General features: G+C 42.7%; 1 long non-coding RNA gene across 1 annotated transcript; it reads left to right on the top strand.

The window, feature by feature from the left end:
• Positions 1-1391: 1391 nt before the first annotated feature.
• On the top strand, positions 1392-14492 carry LOC132653105 (uncharacterized). Its single transcript, XR_009590812.1, has 2 exons — positions 1392-1601; positions 1731-14492. It is a non-coding gene; the product is annotated as an uncharacterized LOC132653105 (long non-coding RNA).
• Positions 14493-23560: the final 9068 nt, after the last annotated feature.

Genomic DNA, 23560 nt, shown 5'->3' with positions numbered 1-23560 from the left:
CCTATGCCCCTAATTTAAGATAAAAAGGGGAGTTTCCTGAAATAGATTATTTTGGTTCCAAATCCAGTACTGTGGCACTCTATGTTTAAGTAACTTTAACATTCCCATAAGGTATTTACTTTGTTTCTTTTTTATTTGGTCAAATTAATGGAAAGAGACTCCTTATCTCTTTTTGCCTTTGAATTGCAAAAATGACAAGCACAAAAGGGTAAAAACTGACTTCCTGGCTGGTTTGCCATCAACTTGACACAAACTAGGCTCATCAGAGAGGGAGGCGCCCCAGCTGACGAAATGCCTCCCTGAGATCCAGCTAAAAGGCATTTTGTCAATTAGTGATCAATGGGGAGGGCCCAGCCCATCTGTGTGGTGCCGTCCCTGGGCTGGTGGTCCTGAAAAGCAGGCTGAGCAAGCCATGTAGTGCAGTAAGCGGCACCACCGCATGGCCTCTGCATCAGCTCCTGATTCCAGGGTCCTGCTTGAGTTCCTGTTCCGACTTCCCTTGGTGATGAACAGCACGTGGAAGTGTAAGCCAATAAACCCTTGTTCAAGGTGTTTTCTCACTGCAATAGAAACCCCTAAGAGACTGACAAAGAGTCCTGTACCCACGCCCTTGGTTTAAGAAAGTGTACACTTTGAGGGGGGAGCACGGGGCAGGGTTTGAGACAGGGTTTCTCTGTGAAGCCTTGGCTGTCCTGGACTCGCCTGGTATACCAGGCTGGCCTCCATCTCACCGGGATCTGCCTGCCCCTGCCTCCCTGAGCTCCGGGATTTACAGGCGTGCGCCACGGCGCCCAACTGAAAACACACTTTTTTTTTGTGGTTTTCTTTAAATAGTTTTTCTGGAAAATAAATTGTAAAGTGACTTAGCAAAGATAATTCTAATGTCAAGTATTTTGTGTGTTCCTTTATAAGAATAAATATGTTCAATATAATTCACTTTAAAATAAGTGTAATGTTGCTTAAAATTGTTCTATTTTAAGAGGCAGAGTCTCATTCTGTAGACCTGGCTATCCTGGAACTCGCTTTGTAGACCAAACTGGCTTACAATTTGTGGCAATCCTCCTGTCCGTCTCCCAGAATGCTGGGATTAAAGTGTATATCGGATCACACCTAGCTGATTCCGTAAATTTCTAATTGCCAACCCACATCTTAAATTGTTCCCAGTGTCTTTGACAGCTGTTTCTTTCAGTGGGGATTTGGTGAAGGACCACGCGTTTAGTCTGAGGACGTTCAGAAAGAACACCACCCAACCAGTGCTGAAGGGTTAAAGTCTGCGACACCGCCTCCTCAAGGCCAGGAGATTTATGGGAAGTGTAGTCTGGAATACCTGTAGTCTGCAGCCAGGGCTTAACCCCACCCCTAATCCCCAAAACCGTTCTCCTGGGCTGGGTTTCCTGGGCTCCAGCTGCGCAGTCCAGAGTTGTGAGCGTTAAGGAGGGTGCGCATCTAGGTGGGATGGAGTCCGGGGACAGTTTCCTTGAAAGCTGGCAAAAATCCAGGGACCTGCAGGACGAGAGCGGAGAGCCTGGGGCGGAGGGGGTCCAAGCTCTAGCCCAGGTGTGGAGGCACTTAGTTTGCAGTCCCAACTGAGTGCTCAGGAGGTAGGTGCGGCTGAGGATGCGGGACCCAACACCTGCCCGACACTGTGCTAAGGCTCGCTGACGCTGGTCGGCCAGGAGACCCCGAGTTCCAGAGCCCAAAAGTCACAGAAAATTCCATTGCTCCCCTAGGTAAGGATCCATTGTCCGGCTAGACGAGAGGATTTTAATCAGTGCTGACCACACGGCCTTGTTTTTAAACTTCGATCGTCTGAGTCGGGAGACAAACAAGCTCGCGCAGGTTCCGAAGTCCTGACTGACAGCTGCTCGGTCCTCTGTTTAAAAAACACGACGTTGTTTGCACTGGCAGTCTTACATAAACTTCATAGCGCTGAGAGGCCAGCGTAGTTAACCCTATTAAGGATAACAAGCTAGGCCGGGTGGGTGGAGGGACGTGCTCAGGCTACCAGCCAGTGTTGAGGAAGCGCTGATTCAGAGGTAGGTGTGACTCGCTTCCTGTCTCTGGCACTAATCCTGCACCTGCCTCAAGTCAGCATCTGCGCCTTCATAGTGACCTGTCCACCTGTAGGCCCGCATAGCAGATGTTTTCTAAGAATTGTGGTATGTCCTGTCGGCTCCTTAGCTGAGACAGGTTGCTCCCTCTAATCAGTACCGTGCAAGGACGCGTTTTCTCAGTCTCATATAGGAATCAAGGTCCGGTTTGTGATACTAAAATTAGTTTTCTTGGCCCAAGTTTTAGCTTCTGGTAACCAGAGTATTGAGAGTGTTGAGCTGTGAATTAGGAAGTAGGGAGCCGAGGGGATGAGACTTTTTTTTCCCAGAAGTGAAAGTGGCCTTCTGACCTTAGACCTCTCTGACAAACAGAAGTCGGAGTTGGCAGCGTTACTGGGTTTTGCTTTGTTTTTCGATGATCTTGCTTCGAATCCCAGTCTGGCCTCAAGCTTGCAGTCTCCAAGTGCTGAGATTACAGGTGTGTGCCATCACGCCTGGTGTCCATGGTCGTTACTTCTGGCCTTGAGAGTATGAGTGAGTGTCCGGAACAAGGTAGTTGGCAAATGCCCCAGGAATCAGAGCCTGGCGCAGGCATTGATCTTACATTTTAGTTCATTGTTCCTGATGGTTGGAGATCATCACATGGCTAATCAACAATCTAGTCATATGTTTGTAGGTGAATTCCACCCGTAAATATTGACTGTCTTCATTCTCTTAAGATTTACAACCAGTCATCTTGCTGGCCCAGGCTTGAGGTCTTTACATTCAATAACCTCATTATTTCTTCTTTTTACATCTGATCCACTTTACATTAGGCTTCTGAAAGCATTTCAGTTTGGTTTAAATATGCCTTCTCCTAATGTTTTGTAATAATGTTTAATAATGTTCTTTTTGTTGGGGGCTGGAAAGATGGCTCAGCAGTTAAGACCACTGTCTGCTTTTCCAGAGGTCCTGAGTTCAATTCCTAACAACCACATGGTGGCTCCCAACCGTCTATGTTCTCTCCTACCCTCTTCACATGTAAATAGAGCACTCAGATACATTAAATAAATAAGTAAATAATTTTTTAAAGAAAATTGTATGTGTGAAGGTGTCAGATCCCTTGGAATTGGCAGTATACATCTGCGAGCTGCCATGTGGGTGCTGGGAATTGAACCCAGGTCCTTTGGAAGAGCAGACGGTGCTCTTAACCACTGAGCCATCTAATAATGTTTTTTGTTTGGGAGAAGTGCCTGTTCAACTCTTCCTCCCCTCCCCCATATTTATTACTGATTTAGAGAGTTCTGTATTCTATAGAATATTCCTTTGGGGATTTGTGACTATGTTTTTCTTCATAGACTTCCTTCTTTCCTTCTTTCCTTAAATAGGCTCTCACTATGTTACTCTGATATCAAACTTATTGTCTTCCCTCTTAGTTCTGAGTCCAAAGGCTTATGGGTATGTGCTATTACACCCAGTTTGTTCTATTGTTGTTTGTTTGTTTGTTTGTTTGAGACAGAGTCTCACTATATAGCCCCGGTTGGCCTGAAACTCACTATGTAGGCCAGTCTGGCCTCGAACTCACCAAGATCTGCCTGCCCCTGCCTCCCAAGTGCTGGGATCAAAGGTGTGCGCCACCAAGCTGGCACTTTTTCTGGTTTTAATAGATTTTATGTAGATCAATTTTTCATCTTTTTTTTTTTTTTTCTCTTATGACTATTAGTCTGCTCAGGTCACCAAAACAAAATACCACCCAGATGGCTTAAACAACAGAAATTTATGTTGTTAGTTTGGGAGGCTGGACTTCTTTCTGGTGGGCTGTGTCCTGGCTTTTATGCTGCTGCCTTGTGCCTGTGTGCTCACATGACCTTTCTGTTCTCACAGGGAGCGAGAAGGAGAAGACAGAGACAAAGGGAGTACTCTCTGGTCTCTCTCTCTTCTTAAAAGGATGCCAATCCATCCAGCTACCATGTGGCTTCATTAGCCTTAATTACTCATAAACCTCTCCACAAATAGAGTCACACAAGGGATTAGGGTTCCAAAATATAAATCTTACGAGCATCTATAATAACAACTCCTTCAAAAGGAGGCAAGAGTTTGAAGTTGTCGTTTCTACAGAAAAGATACACAGATGACTAATCAGCTCATTAAAAGTGTTCAAAACTGCTAACCCTTAAAGGAATACAACCCAAACCACATCGAGATGCCCCCTCAAATCCATTAGGATTCCTGTAGGAAGAAGCAAAACAGAAACTGAAGTGCTGTGGGGATGAGAAGAAATGAAAACCTCTTTGCACTGCTGGGAATATAAAGCAGCAGCTGCTGTGGGCACCCGAGGCAGTGCCCGCAGGAAAGGAAACCTCTGCAGCAGTCAGTTCACAAGTACAGATGGTCTCCATTTTAGCAGTTCTAATTCCAATTTTAAAATTTTTATAGTGCTTCAAAAGTGGTGCACATTCAATTTGTATGTGGTGGTGGTGGAAGTGTGTTTATATGTACACGTTTGTGTGTGTATGTGCACACATGCGCTAGCCAGAGGCTGACATCAGCATCGGAGCATCTACCTTTATTTATTCATATTAATTATATTATTTATATTATGTTAAGTGTTTCTTTGAGACAGGGTTTCTCTGTGTAGCCCTGACTGTCCTGGACTCACTTCGTAGACCAGGCTGGCCTTGAACTCACAGCGATCTGCCTGCCTCTGCCTCCCTGAGCTAAGGACTGTAAAGGTGTGCGCCCCTATACCCAGCTTCACCTTTATTTATTATTTATTTATTTTTAAGTGAATTCTGGCAATCCAGAAGTTAGGTCTTTATACTTAGGTGGTATGCACTTTACTTACTGAGCCATCTTCTCAGTCCCAGAAACTATACTTTGGTTTTAACTTTGATTCTCATCCTGGGCTAACCGTATGTGAACTATGTGGAATGATACTCTGTTGTGATGCTGGGAGGAGGAGGCAGAAAGCTGTGTCCCTAATCAGCCACAGAATCCTAAAGATAAGAGCAATCATGATACTTTCCAGTGGAATGTGTCTGATAAATTATATGTGATACTTGTCACCTCATTGTACTTTGTGTTTGATTATTTTACTGCTCTATTAGATAACATATGTATTCTGAAGCATATTTCAAGAAGGCTAGGGCCAAGAGAGGGCTCAGCAGATAAGAGCACTTGCTGCCAAAAATGATTACCTGAGTTCAATCCTGACGACCCATATGATAGGAGAGATGGCCTCTAACCTCCAAATGCATGCTGTAGTGGACATGCCCACACAAATACATAGATACACACAATAATAAATATAGCTTGTCTAATGGTAATACTAATGTAGGCTAGACTAAGCTATGATGTTTGATGGGTTCCAAGTATTAAGTGTGATTTTGACATATAGTATTTCAACTTATGATAGTTTTTTTCAGAACATAACCACAAGTCAAAAAGCATCTGTATGTACCCAAAGGAACTGAAAGCAAGGACTGAAATAGTTTCTTCTGTCCCATGCCTATAACAGCATTGCTTACAATACAAGTGACCATCAACACAAATAGATTTTGTTGTTGTTGTTTCAAGACAGGGTTTCACTGTGTGTGTTCCTAGCTGTCCTGGAACTCACTCTGTAAACCAGGCTGGCTTTAAACCCAGAGATCTGCCTCTGCTTCCCAAGTGCTGGAATTAAAGATGTGTGCTACCACCACTTGGCTATAGATTTTTTTTTCCAGTGGCGCATACATATCATGATGTGTCATTGACCCTTAAAAGGGATGAAATTCTGACACATTCCACAATTCTGAAAACACACTAAGTGAAATAAACAGATAAGTGTTGTATGATTCATTGGTATGAAATACCTAGATTATGAAAATGCCAGTCAGAAAGGGGAGCTCACAGGGCCTAGAGAAAGAGATCATGGGGAATTATTATTTGCTGTAACATTTCTGTTCCGGGAGATTTAAAAAAGACATATCTGGAAATGTTTAGAGAGAAGCTCTTATGTACTGTATGGAAGCATCACCTGTCAATAAAACCCTGATGGCCTGTTAGCTGAGGCAGGAAATAGGAGGTGGGAGTTATAGGAGAGAGAGATGAGCTCTGGGATAGAGTCAAAAGAGATTCATCCCAGACTCTGAGGAAGATGGACACATGGAACGAGGAGAGGTAACCAGCCATGTTGTACGCTCAGAATAGAAAAACAGATAAAATAAGTTAGGAGCTGGTTGTGGAACAAGCCAAAGCTTGTGGACTAGGCATTCATTCATAAACAGTAAAGTCTCAGCGTCATTATTTTTGGGAACTGAGATGTGGAGGGAATAGCAACGCTGTTACAGAAATGGAACTAGAGAGATGGCTCAGTGGTTAAGAGCACTGGCTGTTCTTCCAGATGATCTAGATGCAATTCCCAGTACCCACATGGCTAATCACAACCACCTGTAACTCCAGTTCCAGCGGGATCCAATACCTTTTTCCACCTCCACATTCACCAGGTACTCGGATGGCAAATATACATACATGCAATGAAACACATAAAAAATAATAACAATAAACCTAAAAAAAACCCAGAATTATAATATGACCTAGAACCTGGATCTGTGCACAGGAAAATTAAAGCAGATTCACTAGGAGAGCATTGTGTGCCCATGTTCACAGCAGTGTTACAGTAGCTAGAAGGCAGAAGAAAATGTCCTCTGATGGACAAATAAGCATAATATGTGTAGACAGACTGAAATGTTACTAAAAGAAAGGAGATTTTGAGGCGCTTTGAGACTCTTTCTCCAGATGAAATCGGCCAGTCACAGATGAATCCTGTGTTGTTTCACTGATGCAATGTTGCCATCATAAGAGTCAAGAAAGCGGAACAGTGGTTGGCAGGAGCTTGTGGGGGAAAGAGCAAGAGATAATAGACCACTTCAGAAAATTACCTCATTACTCTTGGTTGAAAAATATTATTCAATATTTAGCACAGACTTGACATTGTTCATGGACAGCAAGACAAGTTGTAATCACACAGATACTTTTTTTTTTTTTTGACAGGGTGTTGTGTGTCCTAGACTCATCTTGAACTGGTTGTGTGGCAAAAGCTAAGTTTCAGCTTCTGATCTTCCCATTTCCTCCTATGGAGAGCTGGGAGGACAGACAATGCAGCACCATTGTTTATGTGCTGCTGGGTGTGGAACTTGGGCTTTTATGCCCGCCAGGAAAGCACTATGCTATAATGAGAAATTTTGGTTTCTTAAAAACACAGAAATGTTATGTAAATGTGTCTTTGTTTCAATTTCAGATGTGATATATGGGGCTGCTTTATATCACATCAGGTAACTTCGATTTGTCTCAGACTGTCTCAGGGGCATGGTTTTGCCATCTAGTTTATGTCTGAAATCCTGGGGACTCTTCAGAGGCTATAAATGCTAGAGCCCAGGGCGGGCCTACAGCAGCTGCTGCTCCTGTTGGCTGTTTGCTGTCTGATGGGCTACTGGTTGGAGATATCCTAACAATGAAGATCAAATTTGCCCCAAGGAACTCACCACCTTTAATCAGCAGAAAATAGTCTTACAATATCGACACCCCCTTTTCTTCTCTCCTACCTATTGTTGTGCAGTTAGAAGGGAAAGGGGTGGTGTAGGGAGCTAGAAAAAAAGAACTCAATAAAGTAGCCAAAACACCGGCTATACTCTACTCACTGAGCTGACTCTGCAATGCTAAATACAGTATTTCACAATGAATGACTATAAAGGTTTCTTGAGCAGGATACAATTTATAAACCTTAAGCTTCTCACATAAATAATTAAAAATTATATACATTGAAATATGGGATTGTAATAAACAAATACATTTTTAAAAAATTAAAAAAGAAATATAGGAACAGCTATGGATTGACCAAAACCAAGGCAGCTTTGGGAAAATGGGCAAGCACTTTAAAAATAAGGACAAATGATAGGCATGGTGATGCACAACTTTTGTCCCAGCAATCAGGAGGTGGAAGCAGGTGGATCTCTGAGTCCGGAGGTCAGCCTGATCTACATAGAGAAACCAAGGGGGGAGGGCAGACACATAAAAAGACTGAGGCAGGAGGATTGATGTGAACTTAAGAGCAGCCTTGGCTACAAAGTGAGCTCCAGGCCAGCATGGAATGTATAAAGAAACCCTGTCACAAAAGAAAAAGACAAGAAATTAGAGAGATGGCTCAGAGACTGAGCACTATTCTTACAAAGCACCCAATTCCAGTTTCCAGCACTTAACGGCATGTGGCTCACAGCTGGTAACTCTAGCTCAGGGGATCTGTGTTGCAGGATATCTAATCCCTTTGTGAACCCCAAAATTGTTAACTGTAAAACCCTGTTTCTTTGGTGTGGCTGAGACCTATCACACACCTTTAATCCAAGAACTTCCTGTTTATTGTAGACTGGTGATTATGGTGTGGTTCACCCAGCCCTAGCACACACCTCTAATCCAAGAGCTTTCTGTACACCTTTAATGAGGTGAACTCTAGGTCAAAAGGTGGAGCAAGAAACCAGCTGACAGAAAGTAACGAGTAGGAGGGACTTGAGCTGAGGGGTATTTAAGACAGTGTGGCGAATAAAGGTCTATTAGCTTCAGTTCCTCAGCTCTCTGGCTTTTTGAGCTTTGAGCTATCAAGCCTTTAGTCTGGGTTTTTTGGCCTTTTGCTCCTGGGCTGTCAGCTGAGCTAGTGAGCCTTTTGGGTTTTTTCCATCCAGACCTGAGCTGAGAAGGAAGGTTAGCTGGTTACTTTCTCTGCCTCTCTGAGCTGGCAGGTTTTCACCCCAGCATCTAGCTCCTGGGTCTTTATTGGTAAAATAGAACAGGTGGGATTTTCCTTCTTTTAAACAACAGATTTGATGCCTCTGGCCTCTGCAAGCACCTTCACACACACACACTTTAAAATAATAAAAATTAAAATATTTTTAAAAAATAAAAGAATAAAAAAGGTTGATACAGCTGGGAGGTGGTGGCACACACTTTTAATCCCAGCAGAGGCACAGGCAGATCTCTGAGTTTGAGGCCAGCTTGGTCCACAGAGTGAGCTCCAGGATAGCCAGGAGGAACCCTGTTTCGGAAAGAAAAAAAAATTGAGATTATAGCTCTGTGGTACAGCACTTTCCTAGTGCATAATGGTTATGAGTTTAATTCCCAGTATTAAAAAAAAAAAAAAAAAGAAAAAAGTAGGTGGATCTCTGTAAGGCCAGCCTGTTCTACAGAGCTACTTCCAGATCAACCAGGGCTACACAGAGAAGCCCTCATGTCTGGGAGGAAATGAAAAAGTTCCTGGGCCTCTTCCTTCACCCCCAACATCCTTAAACACAGGTAGGCTTTAGGCTGGTGGAGGGGCTCCTGGGTTGCTGCTGGGTGCAGGAACCCTGAGCCCAGTCCTGCAGACGCACAGGACTGGTTGTAACCTCAGCAACTAACATGCAGACTGCAGCAGTAGCTAGGCCTGCTGTGGGAGCCACGTCAATCAATGCCTCGTGGTGTTTGGAAATCGCTACGAAGTGAGCACCAGTGTAAGCCAACACAGTAAGAAAGAGATAGTTGCCACCATGTTTAGAAGACACCAGGGTGTTTTTAAAAACTGGATGATATCATTCTGAAGAGTCAGTGGAACTGCTAACATGAAAAACAACTGAGGCACGAGGGCTTTAGCTCAGTGGGTAGGGTCTTCACCTAAAGGCCCTGGGCTTAATTCTCCACCACCTTCTAACCCTAGCACTGCATTCAACCATCCCAAAAGGATGCTCAGCAGCTTCTGGTCCTCTGAGCTACCTGAGTCTATCTCAAATCAGCCACCCAACAGAGATGTTCTTTCCTCATTCATCCTGTTCTCACAGGAAGATATCAAACCATACAAAAGCTGAGGTTCGGGTTGTTAGAAGTGGGAGAGCTGATTCAGGTCAGAAAGAAAGATGGGTGTGACCTATGTCCGGCCCTCAGGTGTAGGACCTGCCTAAGCCAGGATTGCAGCGGCTGGCCCCAGCAGACAGAGATGTAATGGGAAGTGACTGCATGGAAGAGCTTGCCCTGTGCCAGGTATGTTCTGGGGTTTCTGATGTTCTTCACATAAGCTGGCTCCAACTTCTGGCTCTTTCTGCAGTGTCAAGTTGCCTACCTCTTGTGGGCCTCATGTTATAATGAATACCAACAGTCAGATGCTTGTTCCTAAAATGGATTTGTTTTATAGGTCCATGTTGTTAAAATAACAGCTCTTGGGGAGGAGGGAACAGAGAGCCTGTGTGTGTGTGCAGGCATTTCACCCGGAAGAGAAAACCCTCAGGGCAGAAAACCAAGAACCTGGACAGACAGAAGGGCTTCCTAGATCTGAAGCCATTCTTGATCATCCAGCGCTGAAAGACCCAGGTGTGACGGCAGAGCCACCCTCCCAGCCACTGCTGGAGATGAAGGGCAGCTTTGAGAACAGCAGGGAGAGTGCAGGAGGTCCAGGAGAGGCTATCTGGGAAATGCGATGCCATTGCAGGACTGGTGTTGAGAGGTCTGCAGAAGCGGGTGCACAGGAAGGTTGCAGAGGGTTTCCCACCATGCATAGATAGCTTCAGCGTCTTCTCCACTCTGTAGGAGCCTCACTGCTCTCACACAATGTTATAACATTTGACACTCATGATTTTACCCCAGTGTTGGAGAATCCAGGACGTTACAGGTCAAGCTTTCCAAAGTTGCCTGTTTTGGCTGGGAAACTTTTAAAAGGTTTGCAAGGGTGAGTCACCTAGTTGACAGCAGAAGGAACACAGTACAGTTTGCTGCCTTCCAAGTCAGTCATGTCCTATCTGAAGGTTTTACAAGAAGTTCATCCTGTTAAACAAAAATTTAAAAATCTAGCCTTAAAACATTTCATCTTGTTGAGCAGTGCTGGTGCGTGCCTTTAATCCCAGCACTTGGGAGTCAGAAGCAGATGGATCTCTGTGAGTTCAAAGCCATCCTGGTCTATAGAGCAAGTCCAGGGTAGCCAGCACTGTTATACAGAGTTACTTTGTCTCAGAAAAAGAAAAGAAAAAGAGGAGGAGAAAGAAAGAAAAACTAAACAAAACACCCAACCAAATAAACAAAAAAGACCCCACCAAACAAACAAAACAAACCATTTTATCTCTGGCCTCCAAGTATGTATAATTCTGTAAAGTTACGAAGCAGAGCAGCTGTATCCTTTAATCTGTACATATAATCTATGCGTGCATATTAATCTATACATATACCATAAGACATTTTCTAATGATGTCTTGAAATGTTACATAGATTCTAAACACTAATAAATATGATAAATTGTTTTTTACATATTTCCCAAGCCTTTTTTTCTAATACTTTATCTATTTTCATTTCTATAGTCATAACTTCCAGTAGTTTATGCCTCTTCTCCTGCTACATTACTGTAATGCCAGGTTCATGGGACCCTCAGAGACCACCAGATGACTCCATGCAATAGCAAGAGAGCTTTATTACGAGAGCAATCTAACTCGGGACCCAAGTCTCACTGATGCAGCAGTAAAGAAGTGGGACCTCGAGCCCTGAGTGAGCAGGGTTTTTAAAGGGAAAGACTGCAAGCAGGGGGTTTCCATGACAGCAAGCAGGGGGGCACATAATCACAATTGCCTAAGGCATATAATCACAATTGCTATTCTTCTAAACTATATCTGAAACACTGGGGAGATTTTTCCCAGCCTTCCCAACTGATTTTTATTGATTATTGCCAGGGAGATTGTCTCTATTTTCAATGAAGTATTTATTCTGTGATATTTCCTGGAGGCTGTTGCTAGGAGATTTAACTTTGTTTTCTGCCAAGTGTACATTCTGTGATATTTCCTGGTACCTGAATTCAGCTCCCAGTCAAGATGGCTCTTTATTTCAAAACGAAGTCACCCAGACTAACTTAAACTCTTCATTACCATTGTTACATTCTTATAAAAAGAAAAAGAAGATGGGTGTGGTGGTGCAGGCCTTTAATTCCAGCAAAGGCTGAGGCAGGTGGATCTCTGGGTTCAAGATCATCCTGGTCTACAGAATGAATTCCAGGACCACCCCAAGGCTACACAGAGAAACTCTGTCTTGAAAAACCAGAAAATAATTTTTTCCTGCTTTTGTTTCTTTTCTAATAATTTTTAAAATGTGGAGACTTATTTGTAGAGTCCTTGAAATTTGAATATAAATTTGGAGCATATAAGGGCTTTTGTTTTTTTGATGAAAGGTCTCATTATTTAACTCAAACTAGCCTAACTGCACTACCTAGTTTAGAGTGACCTTGAACTTCTGATTTTCCTGGCTCCAAGCTTTCAGATTCCGGGATTACAGTCATGAGCCTGGGAAGATTTTGATTATTGGGACAATTTACTATTAATTATTTGACTTACTATCAAAGCCTGTATTAGAGTTGTAGTTTTATTAATGTATTTTTTGTCATACTTTTATAGAAAAAAATATTTTCATTCATATTTTAAATGTAGCTACATGATTTTTTGATGTTTTCAAAAATTGTTTTGGCTATACTAAATCTTTTGCTTCTTTCTCTCTTCCTTCCTTCCTTCCTTCCTTCCTTCCTTCCTTCCTTCCTTCCTTCCTCTCTTCCTCTCTTCCTCTCTCTCTTCCTCTTTCTTTCTGGAGGTGTTTTCCTTAGGGCGGAGGGGGGGAGTTTAAGGGTTTTCTGGGTAGCCCTAGGTGTCCTGCCTCTGCCTCCCAAGTGCGTGGATTGCATTCTGCCATTAAAAAAAAAATTAATGTGTTTGAGTATTTTGCACATGTGTACCACATGGGTGCAGTGCCATGGTGGCGAGGAGAGGACATGGGATGCCCCTGGCTGGCACTGGAATTACCGGCAATTGGGAGCTGCCTGCCGAAGTGCTAATTGCTGAACGCTGGTCCCCTGAAGAACAGTACTCACTGCTAACTGCCAACCCACCTCTCCAGTCCCTACCACCAAGTAACACTTTATTGTGTGCTACTCTGTGGTGTGATGACAGGTCTTGCTAAAGCCCCGGGGCAGGGCATGGCTGCCATACCTCCCTCCACCCAGGGGCGGGGCTTCTCTCCCAGAGACCCTCACTATATTACCAGACATCTTGGTTCTGTTGCCCCTTCTTGACCTCTTGCCCTTCCCACTCTCCCCACTCTTCCCCCGCAAAGCGAGCGTTCCCCTTCCCCCTCTCTCGCTGCTCCCAATAAACCTGCATTTATATCTTGTAGCTGCATCTCTCTATTAGCCCATTCTGTTTTATTTAATTAATCAGGTGTGTCTTTGCCCCGGTCGCCATGCAGTTAACCCTGTGATATTTGCATCGGGGTTTTCCTCACTCAGTTAAGATGCTTTTTGATCCAGATGAGAAAGTTGTGGATTTATGTCTTCTAACTTCTTTTGCTTCAGTCAGCATGTCTTATCATGTACTGGCACCACGCTGGGGTACTTACTAGTGGATTATAAACCACCTCAGTGCCCATTAGGTATGCTGTGCTCTACTGGCTCTCAAAATTTCCTGTCTACATGCTCAGGGGTGGTTTTCTTAAGGAACTTTTACACCAAAGTAAGCAAAATAAATCAATACATATAAAAAGGGACTATATTAAAACTAGTATTTGAGGAATACATGTTTAAGGTAATGAAAAAATCAGTTTAATTCATTATGGTGTAGAGGAAGGGAAATAAGATTACGTGTAGTAAATGATTTGGGACACTAATACTTCTTAGTGATCAATTCTTAACTTGTCAAAAATGGAGTTTTCCATACTACTTTTCGGGTGATTAAAAACAAAGATTGAGGTAGGCAGCTTGTCAATCATCAGCCTTTCAGATTAAACACGCCTGCTGTTACAGGCCTCAGTGGCTTTTGAGGATGTAACATGGAGCTCAGCCAGAAGTAGTGGCACCTGGTCACGGTCTGACGTACAGAGAGAAGATGCTGGAGAACTGAGCCACTTTCTCTTCCCCAGGCCAAGTAGCTCCCTTCTCTGGGGCACTTCTGCTTTTGTTTTTCTATTTTTCTTTTGAAACCTGAAACACTTTTGCTGAGGTGTAGCAGGCAGAGGCATCAGATCGACACCTTTCAGAGCATACGTCATTGGGCTGTGGAAAATGTGTACCATTGGTTACTCTGCCCAAATCAAGATATGAATGACTTCAGCCCCTCAGAAAGACTCCTCGGAGCCCATTACAGTAAGACCCTCTCTCCTCCATCACTGCCCCTGCCCTGATGACAGGGATACTTCAGGTTTTTCAAATCTCATGGGTAGAATAATGAACGGTATATGATATGGTCTTTGGTGTGGCCTGTTTCACAGAGCATAACGCTTTTGAGATTCATGTATTTCTGTCTGGTAGTAGTTTATTCTCTTTTGTCAAGTACTCTTTTGCATGAACACATTGAAATTTGTTCTCCTTATCAGTGGGTAGATTTGTTTATTTGTTTGTTTTCCAGTTTGGGGCTATTGTGAATAAAACTTCTGTGAACATTTTAAGGCACTGTTTCAAAAAATATACCTAAAATAATAAAAATGGGAAGATAGATTTATTTATAATTCTGTCTACCTCTGCTTTACCTGTAGCAAGGTTAGAAGTGACAGAAAAGAGGCTGGTGAGTCTTACTGGTTAAGAGCATGAACTGCTCTTGCAAAGGAAGTCACATAGAAAAAAAAAATCACATGGAAGAAATTCTTCCAGTATCCTAAATGGCCATATGGTCTATCCAGAACCCTTCTTTATCAGGCATATATTGAGGAAAAAAGATCCAATATCTCAATACATGAAGAAGAAATTCTTTACCACATATATGTATGTATGTCTTCATTAATATCTGATCATTGATTTCTAAATATGTAAAAGCTTTGACAAGTTGTAATACTTTATCTCAGAGATAAAAAGGGAAATATATCAATGTGAGGAAGTTTCAAATAATAGCCTCTTTCTACAAATTTCATACGCAGACAGCTATTTCGTCTGTAATGTGGAAATCGGTGAAAGACACAACACTGACTCACAGATGCTCACTACAGCAAAGTGCATAAAAATAATTTACACTGAACAATGCCAAGGGTGAATACCTCTGCGTTCTGTGTTTTAAGGATGTAAGTATGCCGCTCAACAGATGTTCATTCTACATGTGTGTGTGCATACATATATGTGAACTCACAGATGTAAAAGAATTATGTCTCCCTTGATTAATAAGTACTTCTTCTATCAGCTGCAACTCTCCATGTACACATTAATGACAAGCCTTTCACAGGAAATGTGGAGATTCATAGTGCCCTACCACGATCCTCTTGTCCTGGTGCCTTCTAATCTATACACTTCAGAAGGGCCAATTTCAAAGAAGCAAATGTTTCCTGTGTTATTTGGGACTGACTAATGCATTCAACATAGTGAAACCGTTTTTGCCCTCAGCAGTGCTGGATGTATTAATAGACCCCGGAAACATTCCCTTACTTACACCACTGTACTTTATAGCCAGTGTTTTAACTTACATGATCATTTCAATCACCTAATCATGTTCCATCATGTCTGGCACTTTCTGGCTCTACATTTTGGTCAGCTTTTGTCCTATGACTCACATACCTCACAAACTGTAATCTTCTCTCGGCCCTTATGTTGCTTTACGTAAAAGAACATGGTTTTTTTTTTCCTTCACACCCTCAGTGTTATGTCTGAAAGTCATCATTTGTTCTCTAGTAACTGGATGGGGAAATGATAACTGTTTCCAAAATTGGTGCTAAAATATCCAGATATTATTATCTTTTGCATGCCTTGATATTTTATACATAAAACTTATTTAGTGCTGAAGAGATGGCTTGGTGGTTAAACACATTTGCTACTCTTTGAGAAAACCTGGTTTTGGTTCCCAGCACCCACATGGCAGCTTTCAGTTATCTGTAACGTCAGTTCCAGGGGATCCAACACCCTCTCCTGACCTTCACAGGCACTAGGTGTGCAAATGACACACATTCATACATGTAGGCAAAACATACATAAAAACTGAATAAATCTAAAATAATTATTCAAGGTAAATTATAAACATTAACAAAATTAAGTACAGAATTTGTTTTAAAAAATAGCTTTATTTTGTGGTATGCTGAATTTTTAAAAACAGAACACACCCAAAAAGAATGAAACATGAAATGAAAGTAAACATGATATTACTTAAAATTTGCTAGGAGATTTAAAAATTTTTGTTGTCCTATTTTGTTTGCAGCAGGGTTTCATATAGTTCAGGCTATGAACTCACTATGTAGATAAAAAATGATGCTGAACTTCTGATCTACCTGCCTCCATCTCCCAAGTGCTGGGATTATACATGTAATCCCACTACACTTGGTTGATGAGGTACTAAGGATCGAACCCACGGCCCTGTGTAAGCACTCACCAACTCAGCTTCATCCTAGCCTCCAGAATTTTTTTTTTTACTTTTTTTTTAAAATATTTACTTATTTTTTTATGTATATGAACACTGTTTTTATGCACAACAGAAGAGGGAATCAGATTCACTTACAGATGGTTGAAAGCCACCATGTGGTTGCTGGGAATTGAACCCAGGACCTCTGGAAGAACTTAGAAAGGCAGCCAGTGCTCTTAACCCCTAAGCCATCTCTCCAGCCCTTCAGAATATTTTTTTTTACAATGAAAAAGAACCAGAGACTGGAAGAGTGTTTCTCTAAGACATATATCTGACAAAGGATTTACATTAACATTATAGATAACATTTACAAACCTAGCTAATGTGGACATTAAAGGAACATATTAAAACACATTTCAAAGAAGATGTCTGGAAGTCCAGTAACTTACTAGAAAAAACCCTTAAGCACAGCTGGGTTGGTGGCATAGCACAGGAGCACGGTTTGAAGAGGAGGTAGATATTTATGGTTCTAAAAAGGCATTTTACAAGATGGGCCACAGTGGTGCAGCCTTTAATCCCAGCGTTTGGGAAGCAGAGGCAGGCAGATCTCTGGGTTCAAGGCCAGCCTGGTCTACAGAGTGAGTTCCAGGACAGCCAGGGCTGCACAGAGAAACCCTGTCTGGGAAAGGGAAGGAACATTTTACAATCTATGTTTACATCTAGAATTGAGAACCAGGCCTGGCCTTGCACACCTTTAATCCCAGCATTTGGGAGGCAGGGTCAGGAAGATCTCTGTGAGTTTGAGGACAGCATGGCTATATAGTAAGAATCTATCTAAAAAAAAAAAAAGTAAAAGTAGGGATGCTGGGAATTTTAGGCTGTAAATTGTCTTCTAACTGCTTACAGATTGAATCCCTATGAAAATGCCTCCTGTAGTATTAGTGCAACGGAAATGCCTGATTTTATCCTGTTGTTTTATGGACACCAGAACTAGCTCTGCTGCATACCATTATGCCTTCTCTTCCTAGACTTGAACTTTGGTGACGTTAATATGAAATGTTCACCAAGGCAAACAAGTTAACTATAGATAGGCTTTTAATTATTACCAGACCATTAATACAGGTTTTCATGAAAAGAAAAGTAGGAATGGTTCTTTTAACTTAAGAAACAATGCCCAAAAAAATGCACATAGAAATTTTAGGCCGCTGGTTGGAATTGTTGAATTACATTGTTGGGCTTATAAACGGTGTTGGAGAGAGCTGTGCCAAAGCCACAGAATTCTTCCTGTACAAGCTTCATATTGAAATGTTTTGACCAGGACCAGCAGATGGCTCAGACGGTAAAGGTGTTTGCTGCCAATTATTGACAACCTGGGTTTGATCCCAGGACCCACATAGTCGAAGGAGAGAGCCCCGTTACTAACCTCCACCAGCATACTCACCCTTACAAACACACACGTGGACGCTTTACAGTAGATGCTTTTACCTCAGCAGCAGGACAGAGAGGACAGAGAGCCGGCCTGGGGTTGCCTGCTCCAGCGGAGAGCTGAGGGCACGTGCGGGTCCCAGAAAGCTGCTCAAGAAACCTAGCTAGCTAAGACTACATTTCCCAGAAGGCTCCACCTCTGCTCAATTGGCTAATCCTGATGTTTATTCTTGGAAGGTTTAGGGAATAATATTACGCTTTGGGAAGTCTGTCTTGACACCCGTAGCTCAAGTTCTGCTGAACCCCAGAGACTATGGTTTAGTCTTACAACACAGGAGCAAACGCAGTTTTTGTCCTGGATAGCATCAGGGACCAAGCTTCAAGATGCATCCAGAATCAATAAGGGAAGCTTGTCTATGGACTGAAGATCACATGTACATTAAGAAAAGTTACAGTGACTTCTGCTGCTTGGAACTGTACTGGGATTATGTAGGTAACTGGGATCATTTTTTAAGCAATGTATATTAAAGTATTTCAAGTATACTATATATATCTGTGGGGATAGGGATATCGTATATACACATTTACCTACTGAATCTAGGTATTTTTCATGTTTTCCACATGTTATATGGTTTGACTAAGTATGAGCCCCATAGACCCGTGTGTGTGGACCGCTGGCCCACAGGGAGTGGCACTGTTAGGCAGGGGCTTGCTGGAGGAAGTGCGTCACTGTGGAGATGGGCTTTGGTGTCTCATATGCTCAAGCTGTGAGCAGCGTCTCCCTTTAGCCTGTGTATCCAGACACAGACTCTCAGCTCCTTCTCCGGCACAGTGCCTGCCTTGCTTCCCACCATGACTGTAGTAAGACAACTGTCTCTGACCACAGAATTAGCACAGAGAAACACCCTGTCCTTACCAGTGTGGAAGATCCTCTAGGCATCATCTCTGGAGGGAGACAGTGAATTAAACAGGAGTCTGAAACACGGTAATGCAATGTGGGAATACCTGTAGGCAATCACACTTCATTCGACCTCAGAAAACTGTCACAGGAGAGAATCCGATAGAGCCTAATGACAGGACTGAGAATAAGTCCTCTAGATGTCACGAAAATATGCTTGATGAGACATTACACAAAATACACCAAAGAACTCAAGGTGAGCTAAAACCCTTACAAATGTAATGAACATGAGAAATCCTTCTTTCAGATAGGACATCTCATTCAACATCACAGAACACACACAGGTGAGAAACCATTTACATGTAATGAATGTGGAAAGGCTTTCTCCCAGAAGAGCATACCTCAGCACACATCAAAGAATCCACACAGCAAAGAAACCATGTAAATGTAACGGATGTGAGAAAAATTTGTCCAGAAGTCAACCTTCAGGGTACATTAGAAAATCCACACAGGAGAGAAATCCTTTCAATATAATGTATGTGGATAAACGTTTAGTCAGAAATTAAACTTCAGAATACATCAAAGAACTCATGATGGGGGAAAAAACTTACCAGTGTAAAATGTGAAAAATCCTGGTGAAAATATCATCTCCCTCAACATGAAAGAAATCACACAGGAGAAAAACTGGCTAAATGTAATAACTGTGGAAAAAAATTACCCAGACATCCATCTCCACACTGGAGAGAAACCATGTAAGTGTAATGAATGTGAGGAAACATTTGTACAAAAGATAATCCTTAGTGACCATGGGAGAATTTATACAGGAAAAGAAACCCTTCCATTGTAATGAATGTGGGAAAACATTTTGGTCAGAAATCAAACTTAGAATACATCAGAGAATTCATAGCAGGAAGAAGTCTTATGAATGCAATAAATATGGGTAATTGTACAAGCCAGTTGTAAACATATTAGAGAATTCAGGGAGAGAGGATGTCCTGATGATATAATGACTAGAAAAATCTTTCTGACAAAAGAAACATCTATTTGACCTAAGAAGATTTTGACAGGAAAAGACTTGAATGTCTGTTTATAAGAAAACAATTCTTGGAGCTAGAGAGATGGCTCAGAGGTTAAAAACACTGGCTGTTCTTCCAAAGGACCTGAGTTCAATTCCCAGGAAACACATGGTGGCTCATGTGGATCATAATCATCTATTATGAGATCTGGTGCCCTCTTCTGGCATGCTAGCATACATACAGACAAAAGACTGTATGTATAGTAAATAAGTCAGAGAGAGAGAGAGAGAGAGAGAGAGAGAGAGGAAGAAAGAAAGAAAGAAAGAAAGAAAGAAAGCAAGAAAGCAAGAAAGGAAGAAAGAAAGAAAGAAAGAAAGAAAGAAAGAAAGAAAGAAAGAAAGAAAGAAAGAAAGAAAGAAAGGAAGGAAGCAAGAAAGCAAGCAAGAAAGCAAGCAAGAAAGCAAGCAAGAAAGCAGTTCTTGATATCAACACATTTACAGAAAAATGATGCGGCAGGAAAACCATATGATTGAACATGAATGTATGAGCAGGTTCCGCTCAGAGACTGCCAGCAGGGGATATCGAAGAACTCACAGAGGTTCTCGTTCTTCCACGGGAACATAAAACCCTTCCACATGAAACCATTTCTTCTTAGATGAGTTTCACAAACCTTGGGGTCTGGTATTCTGTTCAAAAGTGATAATTTCATTTTTCCTCCAAGCAGTAGCTTCTCTGGATTTTCCAATCTCCATTTCAGTCAGTTGTGACTGACTGCTGGAACAGAGATGCCTATGACCTATGCCACAACCTGGTCTGACAAATGAAGGTCATGGTAGCAAGTATCCGAAATCCCAGCACTCCTACTGAGATGGGAGCCGGATAAAGGGGGATCAGCTGAAAAGCTCCTGGTCAGTCACCCTTGAGAATACAGTGCACTGTGGCAGGGGCACACATATACATACATATGGGAATAAATAAACACCACACAACTTACAAATTAAAGTTCTCCCTGGCCGCTTAACACTTTATTTTTTCAAAACAGGGTTCTCTGTGTAGCCCTGGCTATCCTGGATTCATTTTGTAGACCAGGCTGGTCTTGAACTCACAGAAATCCACCTGCCTCTGCCTCCCCGCGTACTGGGATTATGGCTAACATTAACTTATAACATTGATTTCGGGTGGGCAGAAACTGCGATGGTGCAGAGCAGAGTGGTTTGTCTCTGCTCTCCCATTCCCCTGGCTTTAAGATGGAGGGTCTAAAGCAGCGGTTCTCAACCTTCCTAACGCTGCAACCCTTAATATAGTTCCTCATATGTGGTAACCCACAACCATAAAAGTTTTTCCATTTTAAGTTCCTAACTGTAATTCTGCTACTGCTATGAATTGTAATATGAATTGTAAACATCTATGTTTTGCAGTGGTCTTAGGTGACTCTTGTGAAAGGGTCATGACCCACAAGTTGAGAACTGCTGATCTAAATTTATCTGAAGACTAGCGCAGGGCCAGAGCCTCAGCCTCTGGAAAGCTTTCTCAGCCATCTGGCAAGTGTCTCCTCTGCTTGGCTGCTCTCCCCAGAGGCCTCAGCACAGGGTGTTAATGTAGCTTCGATGTGAAGGTAGCTTTCTCCTGAGCAGTGATCCAAGTGGAAACCACTCTTTTAACCTACTTAAAGCTCCCAACGCTACACAGGCATTAGTGAAATGGCTCAGTAGGCTGAAGTGCTTGCCAGGAACCCTGATGACCTGAGTTCAATCTCCGAGCTCTCCTGAAGGAAGGGCAGCAACCCAGAGCTGTCTTCTGGCCTCCGCATGAGTGCCACGGTTCACACCCTGCCCCTGCACAAATTAGTTAATTAAAAATTTAAGGCTGGAACTAGAGAGAAGGCTTAGCAGTCAAGAGCACTGTGCTCTGGCCTCCATGTTACACACACAAATAAAATAAAAGTAAAACTTCTATACCAAATCTGTTCTGTAGATCACTGAACCCATTGTAGTTCATTGTCCCAACAAGGCCCCTAACCTCTCACTTCCTATGTGGAAAGGACAGAATATGGTTTTTGTTTGTTTTGTTGTTTACCTGTATTTTAGGTGTAGTGGGAGACAGAGTAGTGCCTGAAACAGATCCTTTCAGAAAGATGTCATATTTTAGTTGAAATGAAGTGAATTGGTTAGACACAGTGTTAGATGGTGATGGTGCAAAGAAGGTAAAGACAGCAGAGCTCGGGTGGTCCAGGGAATTCACTAAGAAATAACCAAGCCAAGACCTAAGGAGGATGGCATCGGCATCTGGCCAGTGCCTCCCCAGAAGAGAGGATGTGGATCAAAGGCTCTGAGGAGGAGCAAGCAGATGAAATCAGGCAACTGCAGGAGTTCAGAATGGCCAGAGGACAGCTAGCAAGAAGAAGGTTGCCAGGGGCAACAAGATCTCCAGTATAGTCCCTAAGTTCCAGGGAGCCCTGGCCTATCTGGATCCCAGAAATGTAGAAAGGAATTCTCTTGAGCAGATGGAAAACAGCAGAGGAGGTGTCCTGCTCCCACCAAGACAGAAATGACCAAGTGTCCATGGGTAAGTCTTCCACTTAGAAATGTAATCAGCACCATCTAGTGAAATCACCAGGAGCTCCAACAGAATGCCTTGCACCCAAGTCACAGCACATGAGTGAGTAGAGGTCAAAGGACAACTTTTGGGAGTTGGTTTTCTCCTCCCATTTGGGCCTTTATCAGCTCAGGCATATTGCTGGTCCCTTTGTAAAATACTGTATCTGGCAGTTGTAGGTGAAAACTTCTTCAGGCCATGTTGACTTGTATCTTTTGATTCACTGAACCATTCTGTGAAATACAGCATGAATTCTGATTCATGACTGTTTTCTACCATGCTGGATTAATTCACATACATTTATATACTATTCTATTTTGTTTGACTTCTGAACAGAGAGTTGTGATTTCACTTTGTCCTAACATGTCAGTGATCTTTGGGATTAGACAGAGACCAACATACTGGCCAATGTCTCCTTTAGGGTTAATGCACCTACAGAGTCCAGTCTCCACAGCTAGAGTGGTTAACAGCTATCAGGAGACAGCTCAGCTCACTGCTGCCAAGCCTAACCACCTGCATGCAATCCCTTGCACCCACATGATGGAAGACAGAACTGATTTCCACAAGTTGTCCTTTGGTCTCTATACATGCAGTGTGTACATGAGCACATGTGCTCGCATGCACAGACACACTAAGTGCTGTACACATTTTAAAACACAAGAACACAGAACTGACTGAAGCAAAAAAGTGAAATTTGTTACTAAGATCCAAAGTTGACTCAAGTAGAGCCCAAATGCGGGACTGAAGCCTTAGCTGCGTTAAGAACCCTGTCTCTTTTATGCACTCTGCAAGTGTGCTTTATTCTCTCAGCACATTGGTTTCTGTGGGCCTTTGAAGCAACAGGCATAGAAGGGAGTCCGCTCTGCCTCCAGTGGCTCGTCCTGACAGCCGAGGAAAACTACAGCATCACTCCACAGTAGAGTAAGGAAGGGTCTGGACACAGGCCCTTCCACAGTGTGTGTACTTAAAGCCAATGGAGATTACTTTGGCCAGTGTATTAGGTGAAGACCTACAACAGGCCGAAGTGGTTTCTGTGGAAAAGGGGTATACAGATTGGGAAATGGAAGAAGCTGATTACAAATACAAGGTAACAGCACTGTAAGGCAGGCCTTTGCCACCAACTTCAATCCTTGGGATCCAAGTGATGGAAGCAGAGAGCCAACTACCAAAAGTCCTGTGACCGCCACGGGAGGAGGCCTGTTCATACCCACAGACTGACAACACACACAGGAACACCAATTTTATTTTTGTTTTCGAGACAAGGTT

Source organism: Meriones unguiculatus, chromosome 3 (genome assembly GCF_030254825.1).
Source record: "Meriones unguiculatus strain TT.TT164.6M chromosome 3, Bangor_MerUng_6.1, whole genome shotgun sequence".
Taxonomy (NCBI): domain Eukaryota; kingdom Metazoa; phylum Chordata; class Mammalia; order Rodentia; family Muridae; genus Meriones; species Meriones unguiculatus.
Note: the sequence above shows the minus strand (reverse complement) of the source record. Positions and strands in the feature narration are given on the sequence as shown.